Raw genomic sequence first — 21,793 nt, 5'->3', positions numbered from 1 at the left:
TTTAAGAGGCATTTGGATGGGTATATGAATAGGAAGGGTTTGGAGGGATATGGGCCCGGTGCTGGCAGGTGGGACTAGATTGGGTTGGGCCATCTTGTCGGCATGGACGGGTTGGACCAAAGGGTCTGTTTCCATGCTGTACATCTCTATGACTCCATGACTCTATTTACCCCTGACTAATGCACATAACCTACACATCCCTGAACACTATGGGCAATTTAGCATGGTCAATTCACCTAACCTGCACATCGCTGGATTGTGGCAAGTAAACCGGATCACCCAGAGGAAACCCATGCATTCACAGGAAGAACATGCAAACTCCACACAGACAGTCACCCGAGGCTGGAATCAAATGCAGGTCACTGACACTGTGAAGCAGCATGCTAACCACTGAGCTACCGTGCCGCCCCATTCGTTACGCTCTTATTGTTCACACTTTCCAGCCATCCTTTTCCCTGGGTATAACCTCCCTCAATCAAATTTTGAAAGTTCTTGCCTTGTCACATCAAAATTAGCCTTTGTCCAATTTAGAGTTGAAAAGTGTGGTGCTGGAAAAGCACAGCCAGCCTGGCAGCATCCGAGGAGCAGGAGAGTCGGCGCTCTGAGCACAAACCCCCAGCCAGGAATTCCTGATGAAGAGCTCATGCTCAAAACGTCAACTCCCCCGCCTCCCGGATGCCAACAAACCAGCCGTACCCCTCCAGCACCTCACGTCTCGACACTAATCTCCAGCATTTGCAGTCCTCACTTTCTCCTTCATCCAATTTGGAATTTTAATTTTTAGATCTTGTCTATTCTTTTCTACAACTATTTTAAAACAAAGAGAACTATCATAGAATTCTGACAGTGGGGAAGCAGGCCATTCGGCCCATCATATCCACACTGACCCTCAGAGGTTCTCTGTATCACTGTATTTCCCATGGCTAATCCACCTTGCCTGCCAATCCCTGGACGCGATGGGCAATTTAGCATGGCTGATCCACCTAACTTGCATATCTTTGAACTGTGGGAAGAAACCAGAGCATCCTGACGAAACCCACGCAGACACGGGTAGAATGTTCAAACTCCATACAGACAGTCGTCCGAAGCTGGAGCAGTAGTGCTAACCACTGAGTTACAATACTGTAGGATCTTTGGTGCTGAAGTACGCCCCACTGATACGTCAGTCACTGGCCCTACCTTATTTCCCACGAGCAGGGGAGGCAATAGCTAGTGGAATTATCACTGGACCATTAATCCAGAGACCCAGATAATGTTCTGGGGGACCTGGGTTTGAATCCCGCCACAGCATATGGTGGACTTTGGAATTCAATAAATATCTGGGATGAAGAATCTGATGATGACCATGAATCCATTGTGGATTGTTGGAAAAACCCATCTGGTTCACTAATGTCCTTCAGGGAAGGAATCTACCATCCTTACCTGGTCTGGCCTACATGTTACTCTAGTCCCATAGCAATGTGGTTGACTCTTAACTGCCCTCTGGGCAATTAGGGATGGACAATCAATGCCAGCATGACTGACGACCATCATCACACAATGTGAATATCATACTGAACTACATTTCAAAATCTGCTTCTGTGCAACACACAAGAATTGGAAGATTCTCTTTATTTATCAATTAATGCATCTATCTCTCTCGCTCTCTCTCTTTCTGTCATCCTGCCTTCTTAACTCATCATCTCAGAATATGGCATCCAGTGATAAAGCAAATTTGGAAAACAATCATCTGCAATGAACCCAAAGATAGGGTGACATGGTGGCTCAGTGGTTAGCGCTGCAGCCTCACAGTGATAGAGATCCAGATTTGATTCCAGCCTCAGGCGACTGTCTGTGTGGAGTTTGCACATTCTCCCCATGTCGGCGCGGGTTTCCTCCCACAGTCCAAAGATGTGCAGGTCAGGTGGATTGGCCATGCTAAATTGCCCCAAAATGTTAGGTGCATTAGTCAGAGTGAAATGGGTCTGGGTAGGTAACTCTTTGGATGGTTAGTGTGTGCTTGTTGGGCCAAAGGGGATTGGATATCTAAGGATATCAGTCAATATTAGATTCGCTACAGTGTGGAAACAGGCCCTTTGGCCCAACAAGTGCACACCAACCCTCCAAAGAGAAACCCACCCATTTCCTTGAAGGTAATTGGCTCCTTCATCTTATAGTAACCTATGTTTTAATGAAAGTGTGTCAGTTGGAGGCCAAAACGAAATAAAAATATTTTCAGCAACTGAACTGAGAAGGGGTTAAAAAGAGGGGAGTCAACTCCAACTCCAACTCCTCACCTTTTGCAACATAGGAAAGTGCTGTTATTAAAGACATGAGTGACTTGTCAACATAAATACTAGATTTACATTCAAAAGGAATCAAGTTAACATTTTGAGTCCAAATGACTTGTTCGGAACTGGAAGAATTTGGGAAATGATGTTTTTTATATTTTTGACAGAGGTGGAGGAGGAGTGAGAGGAACAGACGGACAAATGGTACAAAACTTTTTTTTAAAAATTACTAATTATGATGAAAAATAAATACAGATTAAAGTGGGTATAAATTAAGGTGTGAATTTTACATCTTGATTTTTCTTCCACTACAATTAGCAACCCCTTTGTTTTTTACACTGGGCCTCCACACCATCTGTTCCCCTTTCTCCTCCACTGACTCTGTCAAAGATACAACATTAACTTTGCCTATCTGTCCACAGATGTTGTCAGATCTGTTGAATTTCACCAGCATGTTCAGTGTTTCAGATTTGCAGCATCCACAGTATTTTCCTTTGATTTGGATGGAGACTGCAATCTTCCATATTTATCTGTGGAAAGAAATTCAAACACCTCTGTCTAATCTCACGAACAGGTACTCTCATGCTGTGTGTGCTACCACATTAGGAGCAGCAGAAAAGAAGCAGTAACAAACTAGACACATGGATCATGTACTTCAGTATTTCTGCCCTAGGTTAATATCACTCACATGGTGAGCTCAGTTTCTGTACTTCTTCAGATGTTAAGTCTCTGAAGAATCGTGACTGTCATTGTATGTAAAATAGTTATGCAAGAAATGGTTTGAAAACGGTACAAGCTTGTAAACATCTCAATTTGCATTCCATAAAGTTAAGAAAAAGATGTTTTCTTTCACATTTTGCATGCGTCTTCCAGTTATTTTATCACACTTAGCCAAATGTGATGTGAATACCATCGAACTAATGAAAGGAACTTTTACAATCAAGATAATGAACTCCAGGACTGAGTTTTCATGAAGATGGTAGTCAAGTTGCACTCGGTCACAAAACAATATTGTAATTATGTTTAATGAAAAATCATTGAAGCGGATGACATCTCTAAGACAGTTTGTGACTGCAAAATGTCTAATTAACTTAATAAATGTCTCTATATGGAATAATTTTATTTGCTTTCGTGAACTTAACATATTTTGTTTTATGTGTTCTGGAATGTAACTAATATTGGCAAGGCCAGTCTCCAATGCCCTTCGATGAAAAGTACCCTCAAAAAGGTAGTGGTAAGCTGCCTTCTTGAATGTCTGCAGTCCATGTGCTGTACATCACTCATTCAGAATATCATTAGAGAGTGAGTTCTGGGGTTTTCACTCAGCGACAGAAAATGAACAATAATATAGTTCTAAGTTCTAAGTTTGCGATATTGAAAGGAACTTGCAAGTGATGTTTCCATGCATCTGCTGTCCTGCCCCTAGGTATAAGAGTCACAAATTTGGAAGATGCTGCCAGCGGAACAACAGCTCCTTTAAAAGTGATACGAATGAGAGGGGATTGCATGTTAACCACCTAACTCTCAGAACAGGTTGCAAGTGCAACACAGGTTCAAATGATTTACAATTGTTCTTTCTTATTTTAAAGCTTGAAAAAATTTGTGAGTTTTTAAAACAAGAAATGTGTACAAAATTGATCACAATGTTGATCACTTTTGAGGAACATCACAGAGAAGTATCTGGCAAATGCTTAACACTCAGGTCTTTCTCGTCGAGAGATTTTAGTTAGGGCTGTAAATTCAAATGGTCCACCAACTTCTTCTGAACCAAAGAAAGCTTTTAACTGCATGTTGTGATTTGGAGATGCCGGTGTGGACTGGGGTGTACAATGTTAAAAATCACACAACACCGGCTTATAGTCCAACAGCTTATTTGGAAGCACTAGCTTTCGGAGTGCTGCTCCTTCGTCAAGTGGTTGTGGAGTTTAAGATCATAAGACACAGAATTTATAACAAAAGTTTACAGTGTGATGTAACTGAAATTATATATTGAAAAAGACCTGGATTGTTTGTTAAGTCTCTCATTGTTTCGAACGAGCATGTTGATTTCAGTTATTTTATATGTAAATCTAAGAACTTTCTTAAAGTTGCTTTCTCAAGTTAACTTTAACAATAGATGCCATGTTGGCTCAGGTAATGCTTTGAAAGTGTGAGGTGCCACAACAACCTGATGAAGGAGCAGTGCTCCGAAAGCTAGTGTTTCCAAATAAACCTGTTGGACTATAATCTGTGATTTTTAACTGTATGTTGATTGTGTTTAATTATATGTCGGTATATGTTGACATTAATTGGGGTTCCACTTGAGCAGATATAAAGAATTGAAACTGTGGTGTGGTTGTGTTAAGAGATGAATACTTACAATGTTACAAATTGTAACTAAATGTAAGATTGAGTAAAGATTGCCTTCAGAACCATCCTACACCACATGCTTTTCAGAATGGGACATGTGCATAATTAATCCACTGCTTCTGTTGACTGCGATGCAGGCTACACCTGTACATTGTTCTTAATCAGCATGATGTGCAGATGCTGATGTTGGACTGGGGTGGACAAAGGTAAAAATCACACAACACCAGGTTATAATCCAACAGGTTTACAGAGGAACCGGGATTATCCGAAGGACACAGACAAAGTGTATTTTGTTTGGTTAATCGAATTCCAGATAATTGAATGCTGGATAACATTGTTTAACCAAGCATCGGGACCTTCTCCTGCTCCTCGGATGCTGCCTGGCCTACAGTGTTTTTCCAGTACCACATTATTTCAAATCGAGACCTTGCGATCTTGCCGGATAATTCGATATTCGGACAATCGATGTCCAATAATTGAGGTTCCTCCATTTGGAAGCACTAGTTTTCGGAGTGCAGCTCCATCATCAGGCAGCTTGCTTACAAAGGAATAGTGGTCTGAAAGCTTGTACTCCCAAATAAATCTATTCGACTATAATCTGGTGTTGTGTGATTCTTAACGTAATCATCAGACAGTAATAACTGGAAAAAGACTTTCACTGTCTACCCTATCTAATCCTCTGATCATCTTGTATGTCTTGATCAAATCCCCTCTTAGCCTTCTTCTTGCCAATAAGAACAGACCCAAGTCTCTCAGCCTTTCCTTATTAGACATTCCCTCCAGACCAGGCAACATCCTGGTTAATCTCCTCTGCACCTTTTCCAATGGTTTCACATCCTTCCTGAAATATGGCGACCAGAACTATACACAATATTCCAAATGCAGCCGCACTAGCATTTTGTATAGTTGCAGCATGATATTGCAGCACCGGAACTCAAATCCTCTATGAGTGAAACCTAACACACTGTATACCTTCTTAACAGCACTATTAACCTGGGTGGCAACTTTCAGGGATCTATATACATGGACTCCAAAATCGCTCGACACATCCACACTACCAAGAATCGTTCCATTGACCCAGTACTCTACCTTTCTGTTATTCTCCCCAAAGTGCATTACCTCACATTTAGCTGCATTGAACTCCATTTGCCACATCTCAGCCCAATTCTGCAGTTTATCTAAGTCCCCTGCAACCTGTAACATTCTTCCAAACTGTCCACTACTCCACCGACTTCAATGTTGTCTGCAAATTTACTAATCCATCCACCCATGCCTGCCTCTAAGTCATTTATAAAAATGACAAACAATAGTGGTCCCAAAACAGATCCTTGTGGTACACCACTAGTAACCGGACTCCAGGCTGAATATTTTCCATCAACCACCACTCGCTGCCTTCATTCAGAAAGCCAGTTTCTAATCCAAACTACTAAATCACCCTCAATGCCATACCTCTGCATTTTCTCCATCAGCCTACCATGTGGAACCTTATCAAAGGCTTTACTGAAGTCCATGTACACCACATCAACTGCCCTACCCTCATCTACATGCTTGATCACCTTCTTAAAAAATTCAATGAGGTTTGTAAGACACGACCTGCCCTTGACGAAACCATGTTGACTATCTGAAATCAAATTGTTGCTTGCTAGATTATTATAAATCTTATCTCTTATAGTCCTTTCCAAAACCTATCCTGGAACAGAAGTAAGGCTCACTGGTCTATAATTACCTGAGTCATCTCTACTGCCCTTCTTGAACAACGGCACAACATCTGCAATCCTCTAGTATGAAACCTGTAGACAATGATGACTCAAATATCAAAGCCAAAGGCTCTTCTTTTTTCTCCCTAGCTTTCCAGAGAATCCTCGGATAAATTCCATCCGGCCCTGGGGACTTGTCTACTTTCACTCCTTCTTGAATTGATAACACCTGTTCATAACAAACCTTGATCCTTTCTAGTCTAATATCTCGTACCTCATTCTTATCCTCTACAATACTCTCCTTTTCCTGAGTGAAAACCAATGAGAAATGTTCATTTAGCACCTTTCTGATCTCCACAGGGTCCACACTCAACTTCCCACTTCTGTCTTTGACTGGCCCAATTCTTACCCTAGTCATCCTTTTATTCCTCACATACCTATAGGAAGCTTTAGAGTTCTCCTTTACTCTATTTGCTAAAGACTGCTTGTGTCCTCTCTTTGCTCTTAAGTGTCTCTTTAAATTCTTCCTAGCTGATCTGCAACTCTCCATCGCCTCATCTGTACCATCTTGCCTCATCAACACATAAGCCTCCTTTTTCTCCGTAACAAGAGATGCAATTTCTGTAGTAAATCATGGTTCCCTTACCTTGTCATTTCCTCCCTGCCTGACAGGGACATACCTATCAAGGACTCGTAATATCTGTTCCTTAAACCAGCTCCACATTTCCATTGTCTGCATCCCCTGCATTTTGCTACACAATTCTATGCATCCTAATTCTTGCCTAATCGCATTATAATTGTTCTTGCCCCATCGATAACTCTTGACCTGTGGCATGTACCTATCCCTTTCCATCACTAAACTAACGTAACTGAATTATGGTCACTCTCTCCGGTTCCCATCCCCCTGCTGACCTACAACAAAATCAAACACCTGGCCTGGTTCATTACCAAGCACCAGACCCAGTGTGGCCTCCCCTCTTGTCAGCCCTTCGACATATTGTGTCAGGAAACCCTCCTGTACACACTGGACAAAAACTTATCCATCCAACGTACTAGATTTATAGCATTTCCAGTCAATGTTGGAGAAGTTAAAGACCCCATAATGACCACCCTGTTTCTATCACTCCTACCAAGAATAGTTTTGCCAACCCCCTCTTCCACCTCCCTGGAACTTTGCGGAGGCCTATAAAAAACTCCAAGCAGTGTGACCTCTCCTCCCCTGTTTCTAACCTCAGCCCACACTACCTTAGTAGACGAGTCCTTGTCAAAAGTTCTCTCAGCCTTCGTTATACTATCCTTGACTAACAAGGTCATACCTCCCCCTCTTTTACCACCTTGCATGTTCTTAATGAAAGATCTAAACCCTGGAACCTGCAACATCCATTCCTCAACCTGCTCTATCCATATCTCCGCAATGGCCACAACATCGAAGTCCCAGGTACCTACCTATACTGCAAGCTCACCTACCTTACTTCTGCTACTTTTGGTGTTGAAGTAGACACACTTCAAACCAGTTTGCTGTCTGCACACTCCTGTGACTCTGACATCCTGTCCCTGAACTCCCTCCTCTCATCCTCTTGTGCACTGCAACTGCACCTCCGGTTCCCATCCCCCTGCTGAGCTAGTTTAAACCCACCCGACGAGCACCAGCAAATTTCCCACCCAGGATGTTAGTACCCCTCTGGTTCAAATGAAGACTGTCCTGTTTGTACAGGTTTCACCTTCCACAGAATGAGCCCCAATTATCCAAGTACCTGAAACCCTCCCTCCTGTACCATCCTTGCAGCCATGTGTTTAGCTGATATCTCTCCCTATTCCTCGCCTCGCTATCACGTGGCACAGGCAACAAACCAGAGATAACAACTCTATTTGTTCTAGCTCTCAGCTTCCACCCTAGCTCCCTGCCTTACATCCCTATCCCTCTTTCTACCTATGGCGTTGGTATCTACATGGACCACGACTTGGGGCTGGTCACCCTCTCCCTTCAGGACCCCAAAGATATGATACGAGACATCATGGACCCTGGCACCTGGGAGGCAACACACCAAATCCAGTTGCTCTGTTAACATTAGGACAGTATGTCTGACCAAAGATGATCAATAATTACAGTTAAATAAGGCTTTGCTCATTAAAAAAAAGCACGGTGGCCCAGTGGTTAGCACTGCTGCCTCACAGCGCCTGTAGACCCAGGTTCAATTCCCGACTCAGGCGACTGACTGTGTGGAGTTTGCACATTCTCCCCGTGTCTGCGTGGGTTTCCTCCGGGTGCTCCGGTTTCCTCCCACAGTCCAAAGATGTGCGGGTCAGGTGAATTGGCCATGCTAAATTGCCCGTAGTGTTAGGTTAAAGGGGTAAATGTAGGGGTATGGGTGGGTTGCGCTTCGGCGGGTCGGTGTGGACTTGTTGGGCCGAAGGGCCTGTTTCCACACTGTAAGTAATCTAATCTAATCTAATCTAATTTTTCTGTTTTTCAGCGGCAGCAGCAACTCGGAAGGCGGGAGCTTGGACCAGGGGCCTGCCCGAAGCAGTGTGTCACTGATTTGAACTTTTATATTTGAAGTCAGACAGCAGAAGTTTCTGGGAAAGGGGGGACTTCTTATTTTAATTTCTGTCCAGATATATAAGTCAGTGTTTTCTCAACCCGAGATCCTACCATTGTAGGGCCTCCCACCCAACCACCTTCTCTAACCTTAAAGACTAGGGACATATCAGCTAAGCGTCTCTTCTTTTTTACTTTGTGATAAGGGGACTAGCAGGGATGGCAGTGCAGGGAGAGCAATGTTCCTCCTGCATGATGTTTAAGGTGAGGGAAGCCATTAATGTCCCATCCAAGTACATCTGCAGGAAGTGCACCCAACTCTCGCTCCTCCAAGACCATGTTAGGGAACTGGAGCGGGAGCTGGATGAACTTCGGATCATTCAGGAGGCAGAGGCTGTGATAGTTAAGAATAACACTGAGTCAAAGCTATGAGGTTTGCCAAAGAAGTTATTCTTAGCATTTCAAATTGCATTTTGAATATTTATTTTCTTTTAAAGAACTGGACAGATGTTGTTCAGCACAGTATAGAATCTCGTTTTATGTAATGGTTTGATACTGTCACTAGAATGACAATAGGTAGGAAACCTTAAATTATCTGCACAAACAAATCCCTACTAACAACATTATGAAGATTAAATCAAACTAGTTCCTACACACGAGATGACCATACAAATGTTGATAGACAGAAGATGACCTATTGGTCTGTCTAGTCTCTACCCCATATTATTGTGTATCTCCCTGCCCCTCACACATAATAGTATCTCTTGGACGAAAGCAAAAAAAAGATAAAAATCAGTCTGATACCAGGAGAAAACATCTGGGGAATTTATCTTTTTTTGACAATTGAAACAAATCCAAGATGTCACCCTGGTCTTGATAACTCTATCCAGTACCATATGTGGTAATCTCTACCCCAGGCAAAACAAGCTTTGGCTTATGCTGGGAGGAATTCAGTGAATTAGCATTCGCCACACAAGTTGTCAGTCTGTTCCACTGTGCACTGACTATTTGCATGGAGAAGAAACATCCCCTGATACCACAGGTAGGTCTGGCCTTATACAACTTAAAATGTTGGCTACTAGCTCTCCCTAAACTATTTAGCCGAAACTGTCAACTGTAAAACAATCTGATCCCTTCTATCTTATGAAACACAAGCAGATCAGCCGAAGATTACATTCGTCTAAAGTTCCAGTTCTTTCAGTTTATCTTGGTAGCTGAGATGCAGAGGATTTGCAAGGCTTATGTCAGAAATATGTGGTGTCAGGAAACATTCACTTTAGGGAAAGGTTAACAGTGGATTTATGTAATTTTTATTGAATAATGAGATATTTGGGGTAACCTAATAGAGATCTTTAAAATTATGAGGAGTTTTAATAGAGTGGATAAAGAGAGGATGTCTCCCCTCATTGGGACGTACATACCAATAAGCCATTAACGTAAAATAGTCATCAAGAAATGCAATGAGGAATTCAGACAAAATATCTAGAACCAAAGAGTGACAAGGATATAAAACTCACTACCACATGACTGCTTGAAGTGAATAGTACAGGAGAATTTAAAAAGAAACAAGACAGACTTTTGAGGGAGAAGAGAATGGAGAACACAGCGAAAGATTTAGATGGGGTAAAGTCGGAGGAAGCCCTAGTGGAACATAAACATCAGCATGGACTAGTTAGGCTGAATGGTCTGTTTCTGTGTCATATTCTTTATAGTCGTGTAAACTATTGTAACTGAAATCAAATAGAGTAACAAATGCGAGGACCAGAACTGTGCATTCAGCATTTCTGAGTCATGATCCTGCTGACACAGTTAATCATTGATTTTAGGCTGCAACCCATTTAGTTCTGTTGTACTTTGCTGTGTTGTATTATTACCCTCCCTCTGTTACATTGTCAGTGTCAAAGCACTTTAGCCACCTGACCCCACACTTTGGACCTTTCCTTGTCAACCACATCACGATGTGATATTTTGCCCAATTATTAACAAGTCTCTTGTCTGTTCAGCCATGTCTTTGGCTAGCTTGCCTGGGGTTTCATTGCACCCCCTCTTCTTGTCTCATCCACTACTGTGATTGTTTCCTCCACAACTGCTTCAGAAAGGGTATAGCCTTTGCCATTGCTCCACAAAGAGTTGTTTGCATTTTATCTCTGAATAACATAGATTTGATTCTCACTGTTCAACACCTGCTTGACAAAATAATTTAAAGTATTTAGAAGCAAGAACATCTTGGCAGATTCATAATGGGTACAGCATGCTGACAAGTTTCCTTCCTAATATATTTAAATAAAAACACAATTTTCAAGCAAAATGGTATGAAATCTGCAAAGAACTAAAAGGTTAAAGTGCCTTCAATTTACTTGAGGCACAGCTTCATGAAACAGTAAATAAGTGTCAAAATGCTCCCTATCTTTGAGTAATGTTTTCATTTTTGTTTAAAGTGAATATTTTAAGTTATAACTTGTTGGCCACAGCTCTGAACTGAGCCGCTTAAAGCCATCAGCTGACAATTTATTCCAAGAGATGCAGAATGTTTTGTAAAAGTATGAGACTTGATCGATGTGGCTGCTTTTAGACAAATTCCGTTCATGCTGATCCAAAAAATGTCTTAGAGCTTGAATAAGGCTCTAACCTCCACTGGTTTCAAATTTGCCAAGGAATAGCGAAAGGTAATGATCAATTGTCTCATTCTGATCATTTTTGGATCTCCTAACGCGTCTGAACAGCACAAATTACTGCCTACATTATTGAAGATTCTGTATTCCATCAATGCAGCTCCATCCCATGACTCTCTCCTAAACAGTGTTTCCTCACATAAGTAGCAATGTGGAAAATAGGAACAAGGAAAAAACCATTCAGTCCCTCTAGTCTCTTCTGTTATTTCAATAATAATGTTATATCTATATTTTAAAATTGCCAACTTGTTTTCGTTTCTGTAACTTTCAGTATGTATAACTGACACAAATGTATGAATCTCAGTTTTGAAATTTTTCATGGCCTGAGCCTCAATAGCATTTTTAAGCAAGTTCCAAATATCCATTGCCTTTTAGATACAGATATAGATATAGGTATATAGATATAGATATAGAATCCCTACAGTGTGGAAACAGGCCCTTCGGCCCAACAAGTGCATACTAACACTCCGAAGAGAACCCACCCAGATCCACTCCACTACTGTTCTACATTTGCCCCAAACTAATACACCCAACCTACACATCCCTGAACAGTATGGGCAATTTTTTTCTATAATGAAGTATTTATTACTTTATTCTGAGAGGTATTAATTTTTCTTTTAAAATCTGTGCAAAAGAGACTATCTTGTTAGGCATGCCAAGAAAGGTACTGGAAGTGCTACCTACACAAATGGATCACCTGCTGGGACAGAGGAGGTAATATTATGATGGACTTTGAACAAAAAGAAAATACAAGACACCACAGGCTCACAGCTTCCATAGGTGTGTTGAATTCCACTCAGTTTTCATGTTCAAGCTATTAGAGATGAAAGCCAACTCCAAAAGAGAACATACATTGTTTTCACAAGAAGAAGGTTGAATGCAAATCAGAAACTGAAAAGTATTTATTGGCAAAACCCTCATTATTACATGCCAAACCAATGCCAGACATTGCTTATCTCTGACAATAGAGAATCAATCACACAAAAACAGAAATTGCTGGATAAACTCAGCAGTTCTGGCAGCATCTAAAGAGAGAAAGCAGAGTTAACATTTCAGGTCCTTTCTTCAATGGCATTGCTATCACTGAGTTCCCCTACTTTCAGAATTGTAGGGTTACTATTACCCAGAATCTATGGCTACAAGAGCATGTCCGAGGCTAGGAATTCTACAGTGAGTAACTCAGCTCACATCTCCTCAATGTCTGTCCAAAAAGCACAAGTCAAAGATGTTGGAATATTTTCCTTTTGAGAGCAAATGCAACAACCTTCAAGTAGCTCAACACCATACGGAATAAAGCCACCTGTTGATTGGTTGCACATCCACTATTGTCAACCTTCCCTCCATTAATTACTGATAAACAGTAGATGCAGGCTTGTACCACTTACAAGACACACTGCAGTAACTCTCAAATGCACTTCCAACAGCACTTTCCCAACTAATGACCTCTCTACCTGGAAGGTCAATGATAGCAGATGCATTGGAATATGACTATCTGTAAGATCTCCTCCAAGCACCCTGACATGGAATTATGTTAACGTTCCTCCACTGTGGCTAACTCAAAACCGTGGATTATTTTCTAACAACTTAGGTTTACCTATGCTCCAACAACAACAGTAGTTCACATAATCAACTCACCATAATCTCCTCAAAGCAATTAATTAGGAAAGAGCATTAAAAGCTGGCCCAGTCATGGTGTCCACATTGGTGGGTGGCATGGTGGCACAGTGGTTAGCAGTGCTGCCTCACAGCGCCAGAGACCCGGGTTCAGTTCCCGCCTCAGGCGACTGACTGTGTGGAGTTTGCACGTTCTCCCCGTGTCTGCGTGGGTGCTCCGGTTTCCTCCCACAGTCCAAAGATGTGCAGGTCAGGTGAATTGGCCATGCTAAATTGCCTGTAGTGTTAGGTAAGGGGTAAATGTAGGGGTATGGGTGGGTTGCGCTTCGGTGGGTTGGTGTGGACTTGTTGGGCCGAAGGGCCTGTTTCCACACTGTAATGTAATCTAATCTAATCCAAAAAAAATAACCTATGACTGAATATATAAAACCAAAAACTGACCGATGAAAATTTGATAAGAAATTTCATGTTTTGGACAGGCAATGTTGCTAATGGAGTAATGACAGTAATTTATGCAATTAAAACCAAAATCAAGAACATTAATACGGCAAGTATTAGGAAGTCATAGAATTCAAGAAAGTTTGAAGAACCTACAATTAAAATTCAATGGAAAAGATGAGAACGTAATCCTGTGATTTCTTTTTTGTTAGCAGCTGTGAAAACATTGGCAAGCATAATCCATCGCTAGTGACAACTGTACACTCTGTTACAACCAAACCCCCACCCCAGTAACATAACCTGAACTGTCCGACGTATCATTTTTCTTAAAACAAATACGACATTGATTTTCATTCTGTGTCTGTATGACACTGGAAGAAGGTGTCTCACTGAATATTTTGACGGATTGAAAAAAGAATCATACATTTTAGCAGCAGAGGCTGAGATGATAATCTTGAAAATAACTCTTCCACCCAATTGATGTTTGAATGAAACTGCTTTTTGATGAATTCGTGTATGTTGAAATTTGCATTCTGTGGTCATAATAAATTGATAGTAAACAGAAAACTATTTCATGAATATTAATCTCCCAGAACTGTTCAACAAGTTAGCTCCCTGAACAGACTAGTCTATGAACATTTTTTACACAAGGCAGGATTTTCAGGTTATAATACATTTGAAGCAAGGCTGAGGGGCCCATAATTCAGAAATCACTGCAGCATCTCTGGCAGTGACAATTTTCTCTGAACTGCACTCGTTACCAATCCCCTCTCTCCTGCAGAAATCCAGTTCTATAAATTACAGGCAGTTGCTTGTACTCCTCCTTGCTCTTTAGGTATTTGCAAGAGAGATTAACATCCATACTCCATCAACATTTGTATAGGCTGAACTGGCTGTCCAGGTACTATCGGGTGAGGTGGTAAACCTGATAACTTATAAAAGGAAATAATCTAAATAGTGATTTTCAATGTGAATACTTCCTTTGGCAAATTGTACCATTCTAATGAAGATTCAAACATTAGCTCTGCTTTCTTTGCAGAGATGCTGCCAGACCTGCTGAGTTTCACCAGCAATTTGTGTTTTTGTTTCAGATCTCCACCACCTATAATTCTTTGCTTTATTTTGGTAAGAAGGTTGATTCACTTCTTGGATTTTGAGGATGATTACGTTGATTTTTTTCATTGCTAGCTTGGTGTTTATTTCAATTTCCACCAATCTATTTACACTCCTGATCAAATCACTTGTTGTGATGAATGCAAAACAAAACGCTTCAACGAAAATGTCATTTTGTCAACAATACTCAAATTCTGTACTACTTTATCTTTGAACTGTGCCTCCTGGCTGCTGACTGCTCTGCAACAGGAAATATCCTGTTAAATCTCTTCAGAATCTTATATTTCAATAAGATCTCCTCTCATTTATCTAAACTCCACAGAGTATAAACACAGCCTGCTAAACCGGTCCTCACAGGACAAAGTATTCATCCCAGGAACCAGGATGAATATTCTTTTGAACTTCTTTCAAAGCAAATATATCCTTTGTGGAGCAGCTCTGAGTATTGAGTGCTTATCAGCGTATTTCTTTGTCATTGTTTCAGCCCCTCACTTAGTGCTGTCTTCTCATGTCGCTTTCTTTGGAGCCACATAAATATCACTCTAATTGAGTGATGAACAATCCACCTTTCTCAATAGTATTTCTTACACCTACCATGCTGTGCTGAACTGTGATGACATGTGGAAGTTAGCTGGTTGAAGGTGGCTTCCCGTCAAGCTTACATTTTTCATAGACTTCATCCTTCACCTGAATCGAAATCCGTGGCCATATCCATTTTAGAATTCCATGCTCCCTCCCCAAATACACAGGATAGAAACAGGCTCTTTGGCCCAACTGGTCTATGTCAGTATTAATAATCCAATTGAGCCTCCTCCTCTTCATCTACACCGATGTGTATATTATAATATTCCTTTATTCCTCCCTTAAATACAACAATGCTGTTTGTCATATGCTGCCATCTAGACCATTCACATGTCTGGGTTCTTCAGAAGCTTACATGGTCTAGTGCATGCAAGAGCAGTTGCTTTCTAGTCTGACAAGAAAAGGTGTAGGCTGAACAAGATGTAGCTTATTGCAACTAACTATAGGTTATTAGAGTAGGATCTATAAAGTCAACATAATACTGCTCTCTCGCTAGAGAGGGTGTGACTGGTGATGAGTTTAACCTGGGGGTCACCATTCTTTCAGGATAAGAGATGAGGCTGAGAAGGCAGAACCATCAATGGCAACCTTAGCTGATATGGGAGTTGAACTTTGTTGTTGGCCTCACACAGCTGTCCAGCCAACTGAGCTAACTGACTCCTTATTGTGACACATACTGTTAGGAGAACCTAACTTTAGATCTTATGAAATCATACAAAATCCTACTTTACTCTCTCATCATAGTAGGCCTTGCTTACAATACTCAATACTCAATCAAATATTAACCCTCATAGACCCTTCCAGGCACAGAAACTGCATAACAATATTCATTTCAATGATACTTGCATTAGCACATTCCACATTCTTAATAATTCTTTGGATAAAGATGATTGTCCTGGATTCCCTATTGATGAGCGTATTGAATTGCCTATTTTTGGATTCTGTTATGACTGAAAACATTGCCTCTATGTGAAGGCAATTTATGTCAAATTTCAATTGGATCCTGGTCAGGCCATACTAGAATCTGTACACAGTTCTGTTTTCCATTCTCTAAAATTGAAGCACTGGGGAAAATACACATAATTTTCATAAACTGATACCAGAGCTCTGAGATTACAGCTATCAGGAAAGACTAAACAATTAGAATTTTAAAAAACTTAAAGAAGACCCAAAAATATGTTCAAAGTCATGAATTGGACAGGGTAAGTGTTTGCACTTGCAAAGGAATCCAAACACAGATATCTTTTTTAAAATCAAATTTCCCTTTCGGTTGCTTTTTCCAGTAGCCTCTTTAATTACTGCATGTTAACCTGCAATCAGGTTTTCCTGTCAATATCATGCCCAGCTACCAGGCTACATTCAGGAAAGCCTGATTTAGCTAATGGCATCCCAAACAAGCACTGGTTTCCTCGTTTGCATAACTAATCACCTTGCTCGAAGCACTGTTCCTGAATGCCTCTTTTTCTTGAATTAAAGTTGTGAAGAAGGGTCTCTGGAACTAAAACATTAACTCTGCTTTCTCTCTCCAGACTTGCTGAGCTTTCCAGTGATTTCTGTTTTTGTTTCAGTTTTCCAGCATCCACCATTCTTTGTTTTACTTAATATCCATTTTATTGGTTTTCGTCTTCCCAAAATATGCTTGGCTGTCATGTTTCCAGTCATCAATGTATGCAGGTACTCCCAGACAGAGTAAATGCAAAAGGAACAAAACCTCTTTTTCTGCTAAGGTACTTTACACCTTTGAGATCTGAACATTGAACTCAGGAACTTAAGAAGCTGACCACATTGTGTCTGTTCTCCATTTTTCTCACATTCTCTCCCCACCCTATAATCTTGTCTTCTGTGTTTTGTTTACTTTGCATTTAGTAGAAAGGAATAATTCTCTTCCTTTCACACAAAACTCACACCAATTTTATGTCTCTTCTTTTCTCTTTCTCCACCATTAACAACCCTTTTGCACTGGGCCTCTATCTTTGTCGAAATATATTTAAATCTTTTTCAATGCCTTTGAATTCCGAAATCAAGTGGGAGTTGAAATGTTAATACTATTTCTCTGTCTGCAGATACTGCCAAACCTGCTGGGTTGCTCCAGCATTCTCTGTGTTTGACTCAGATTTCCAGCATCTGCAGTATTTTGCATTTATTGCATGCACTGGTATCTGCCTTGTGCCTGAAACATGGGTGCAGTGGCATCAGCATGGTGGCTCAGTGGTTAGCACTGCTGCCTCGGCACCAGGGACCCAGATTCGATTCCAGCCTTTGGTGACTGTCTGTGTGGAGTTTGCACAGTCTCCCTCTGTCTGTGTGGGTTTCCTCCGGGTGCTCCAGTTTCCTCCCACAGTCGGGTTTCCTCCGGGTGCTCCAGTTTCCTCCCACAGTCCAAAGATGTGCAGATCAGGTGAATTGGCGATACTAAATTGCCCATAGTGTTAGGTGCATTAGTCAGAGGGAAATGGGTCTGGGTGGGTTACTCTTCGGAGTGGTTGGGCTGAAAGGGCCTGTTTCCACATTGTAGGGAATCTAATTTAAATTGCCCATAGTGTCCAGGGATGCGTAGGTTAGGTGCATCAGTTAGGTGTCAATGCAGAGTAATAGGGGAATGGAGCTGAAAATGTGTTGTTGGAAAAGCACAGCAGGTCAGGCAGCATCCAAGGAGCAGGAGAATCGATGTTTCGGGCATGAGCCCTTCTTCAGGAATGTTTCCTGATCCCCAACATCTGAAGTCCTCACTTTCTCCTAATAGGGGAATGGGTCTGGGTGAGCCGAAGAACCTGTTTCCACACTGTAGGAATTCTATTTAGGCCACTGTTTACTTCAGGATACTGTTAGCCTACTACTTGTTTCTTCATAAATACACAGCGAGAGATATACTGAGACAGTACGTTAATAAATATGACTGCCTAATATCAAGTGAGGAGGACTGAAGTCTGAGAACCTGAGATATAGAAACATAGAAACATAAAAGACAGGAGCAGGAGGAGGCCACTCAGCCCTTTGAGCCCACTCTGCCATTTATTATGATCTTGGCTGATCGTCCAACTCAATAGCCTAATCCTGCTTTTGCCCAGGTGCCATAACTAGCTATCTCTTGAACACATTGGATGAGACATCCAAGTTTGAATATCCTTGGTACAGTTCATGAACGAATGATTGATTTTATTGTCATGTGTATGGGAAAAACAGTAAAATACAGTGAAAAGCTTTTCCATTTTGCCACAATCTGGCACCATTTTAAATTGTTTTAAGAATAAGATAAAAAAGGAAAGATACAGCTTAAATAGCGTTCAACAAATGATGTTTTAATTTGTGTTATCAGAAAATCCTTCAAATGAGGAGGGAATAAAAAAATTATTCATGCAACCAGTTTGGAGGCTTAGTGGTAACCTGATTTGAATGGATTTATTATTCTTATGTGTACATAGGTACAGTGAAAAGTTTGTTTTGAGTGCAGGATAGGCAGATCATGCCATACCAAGTGCGTAGGGTAATAGAACAGAGCAAGGAATACTATATTACATCTGCAGAGAAGGTGCACAATGAGTGAGACCAACATTAAATTTGGGCAGCACGGTGGCTCAGCAGTTCGCACTGCTGTCTCACAGCGCCAGGGACCTGGGTTCGATTCCAGACTCGGGTGACTGTCTGTGTGGAGGTTGCATATTCTTCCCATGTCTGCATGGGTTTCCTCCAGGTGCTCTGGTTTCCTCCTACAGTCTGAAAAATGTGCAGGTTAAGTGAATTGGCAACTTTAATTTGCCCATTATGTTCAGGGATACATAGGTGTATTAGTCAGGAGTAAATGTAGAGTAAAAGAGTAAGAGAATGGGTCTGGGTGGGATTCTCTTCGGAGGGTCGGTGTGGACTTGTTGGGCCAAATAGTCTGATTACAGGAATTTTATGTAATTTTCTATGCAAGGTTTGAGAGGTCCATTCAGAAGACTAGTCACAGCAGGGAAGAAGCTGTTAGTGCATGTGTTTAAGCTTGTGTATCTTCTGCCCAATGGGAGAGGTTGGAAGAGATTATAACTAGGGTGAGATGGGTCTTTGATTATGTTGACTGTCTTCCTGAGACAGCAAGTATAGATGGAGTCAATGGGTGGAAGGTTGGCTTGCGTGATGGATTGGGCTGTGTTCTCTGGTCCTGTGCAGAACAATTGCAATACCAAGCCATGATGTATGTGGGTATAATTTCTATGATGCATCTACAAAAATTAGAAATAATTAGATTAGATTAGATTAGATTAGATTACTTACAGTGTGGAAACAGGCCCTTCGGCACAACAAGTCCACACCGACCCACTGAAGCGTATACCACCCAGACCCATACTCCTACATTTACCCCTTCACCTAACACTACGGGCAATTTAGCATGGCCAATTCACCTGACCTGCACATTTTTGGACTGTGGGAGGAAACCGGAGCACCCGGAGGAAACCCACGCAGACACGGGGAGAATGTGCAAACTCCACACAGACAGTCACCTAAGGCGGGAGTTGAACCCGGGTCTCTGGCGCTGTGAGGCAGCAGTGCTAACCACTGTGCCACCGTGCCGCCCATAAAATAATCTTTATGGACATACTGAATTTCCTTAACCTCCTGAGGAAGTAGAGGTGTTGCTGTGCTTTCTTGACCATAGCGTCAATGTGGGCAGACCAGGACAGACTATTGCTGATCATCACTCTCGGAACTTGATGCTGTAAACCATCTCCACCTCAGCTCCAGTGATGTAGATAGGGATATGCCCTCCACTTTGCTTCCTGAAGTCAATGACCAGCTCTTTCATTTTTCTGACATTGAGAAGGAGATTGTTATCTTTACAACATGCCGCTAAGCACTCTAGCCCTTTCCTGTATTCTTTCACATCATTGTTTGAAATCCAGTCTGTGGTTTTGTCAGCACTGTAGATGGAGTTAGGATGAAATTTGGCTACACAGTCGTGCGTGTATAGAGAATATGACAAGGGTTGAGATGCAGCCTGGTGTTGAGAATTACCGTGGAGGAAGTGTTGTTGCCTATTCTCACTGATTGCCGTTTGTGGGTCAGAAAGTCAAGGATGCAGTTGCAGAGAGCAGAGCAGAGACCTAGGTCACGGAGTTTGGAGGTTATGGTGTTGAAGGCAGAGCAGTAGTCAACAGATCTCCTGTTCATCCACGACTTCTGGTGAGGGAACATTCGGATTAACTTCTTTGTCAGGCAGTCTTCTACACACTTACTAATAAGGTCTGTGACGGTAGTGCCATACTCATTGAGCTTCGCCGCTGAGCTCTTGAATAAGGACCAGTCCACTGGTTCCAAGCAGCCCCAGAGAAGATCTTCTGCTGCATCAGACCAGCACAGTACTAATTTCTGTACCAGGTCGTCATGTTTAAATTTCTGCTTGCAAGCCGGGAAGAGGAACACAGTGTTGTGGTGTGATTTTCTAAAATGCAGATGAATTATGGAACAGTAGGCATCTTTGATGGAAGTGCAGCAACGTTCAAGGATGTTTGGATCTCTGGTGGGACAGGGGTTGATTGTATTTTGGGAGCACACTGTTGAGGTTGCCTGGGTTGAAGTCATCGGCAACAATGAACAAGGTCCTGGGCTGTTCCTTCTCAAGTCTAATTATAGCAGTGTTTTTCAATTGCACTCTTTACTCCCACATGGGGTGGTATGCAGACTGCTGTCAAGATAGCAGAGGGGAACTTACACGGCAGGTAATAGGGAAGACACTCACTGGAAATATTCCAGGTCGGGGAACAATAGTCGCCACGTCTGAGCACCAGGAGGTGTTGGTTAGGAGGCAGACCCCACTGCCCCTTGCTCTGCCCAAGGATGCTGTACCATCTACAGAAGAGAAGTGCTACATAGTGCAACATAATTTAGAGGTGCTATGCTATTGTTTTCTTGTTAAGTAACCAAAATACTGGTAAGACTTTTACATGCAGCAAGTGGTTAGAGTTTGGAATGCACTGCCTGAAATTGTGGGGGAGAAAGGTTCAGTCAAGGCATTCAGAGGGAATTCGATGATGACATGAAAAGGAAAATATGGGAGAAGGTTGGTGGTAGGCGAAAGGGAGGACTGCAGACGCTGGAGATCAGAGTCGAGAGTGTGGTGCTGGAAAATGCAGCATCCGAGGAGCAGGAGAATTGACATTTCGGGTAAAAGCCCTTCATCAGGATGGTAGTAGTTGAGCCAGAACAGACAGAACAGGCTGAATGGCCTCCTTCAGCGCTGTAATCATCCTGCGCTTCTAAGATTGGAATATTTAAATAAATTAAGAGCAGGATTGAAGGATGAGGTGTAGTGCTTATTCCGCTCAGAATAACTATTCAAATGAGAGACTCTTACACAGCGGGTGAAAAATGTTTATAACTGACAGTATGAAAATGTGCATATGACAGGTATAGTATGTCCTGTAATGATAGACTTAATGGGCGAGGTGGGGAAGGAGCACTACTGGTTCTGGAGAACATAACACCTATCAAAAGGATTGGAAAAACAACAGGCGGTAGATGGTCCAAGCAGGATGGGTTCAA

This window comes from Chiloscyllium plagiosum, chromosome 35, assembly GCF_004010195.1.
Source record: "Chiloscyllium plagiosum isolate BGI_BamShark_2017 chromosome 35, ASM401019v2, whole genome shotgun sequence".
Classification (NCBI taxonomy): domain Eukaryota; kingdom Metazoa; phylum Chordata; class Chondrichthyes; order Orectolobiformes; family Hemiscylliidae; genus Chiloscyllium; species Chiloscyllium plagiosum.
Note: the sequence above shows the minus strand (reverse complement) of the source record.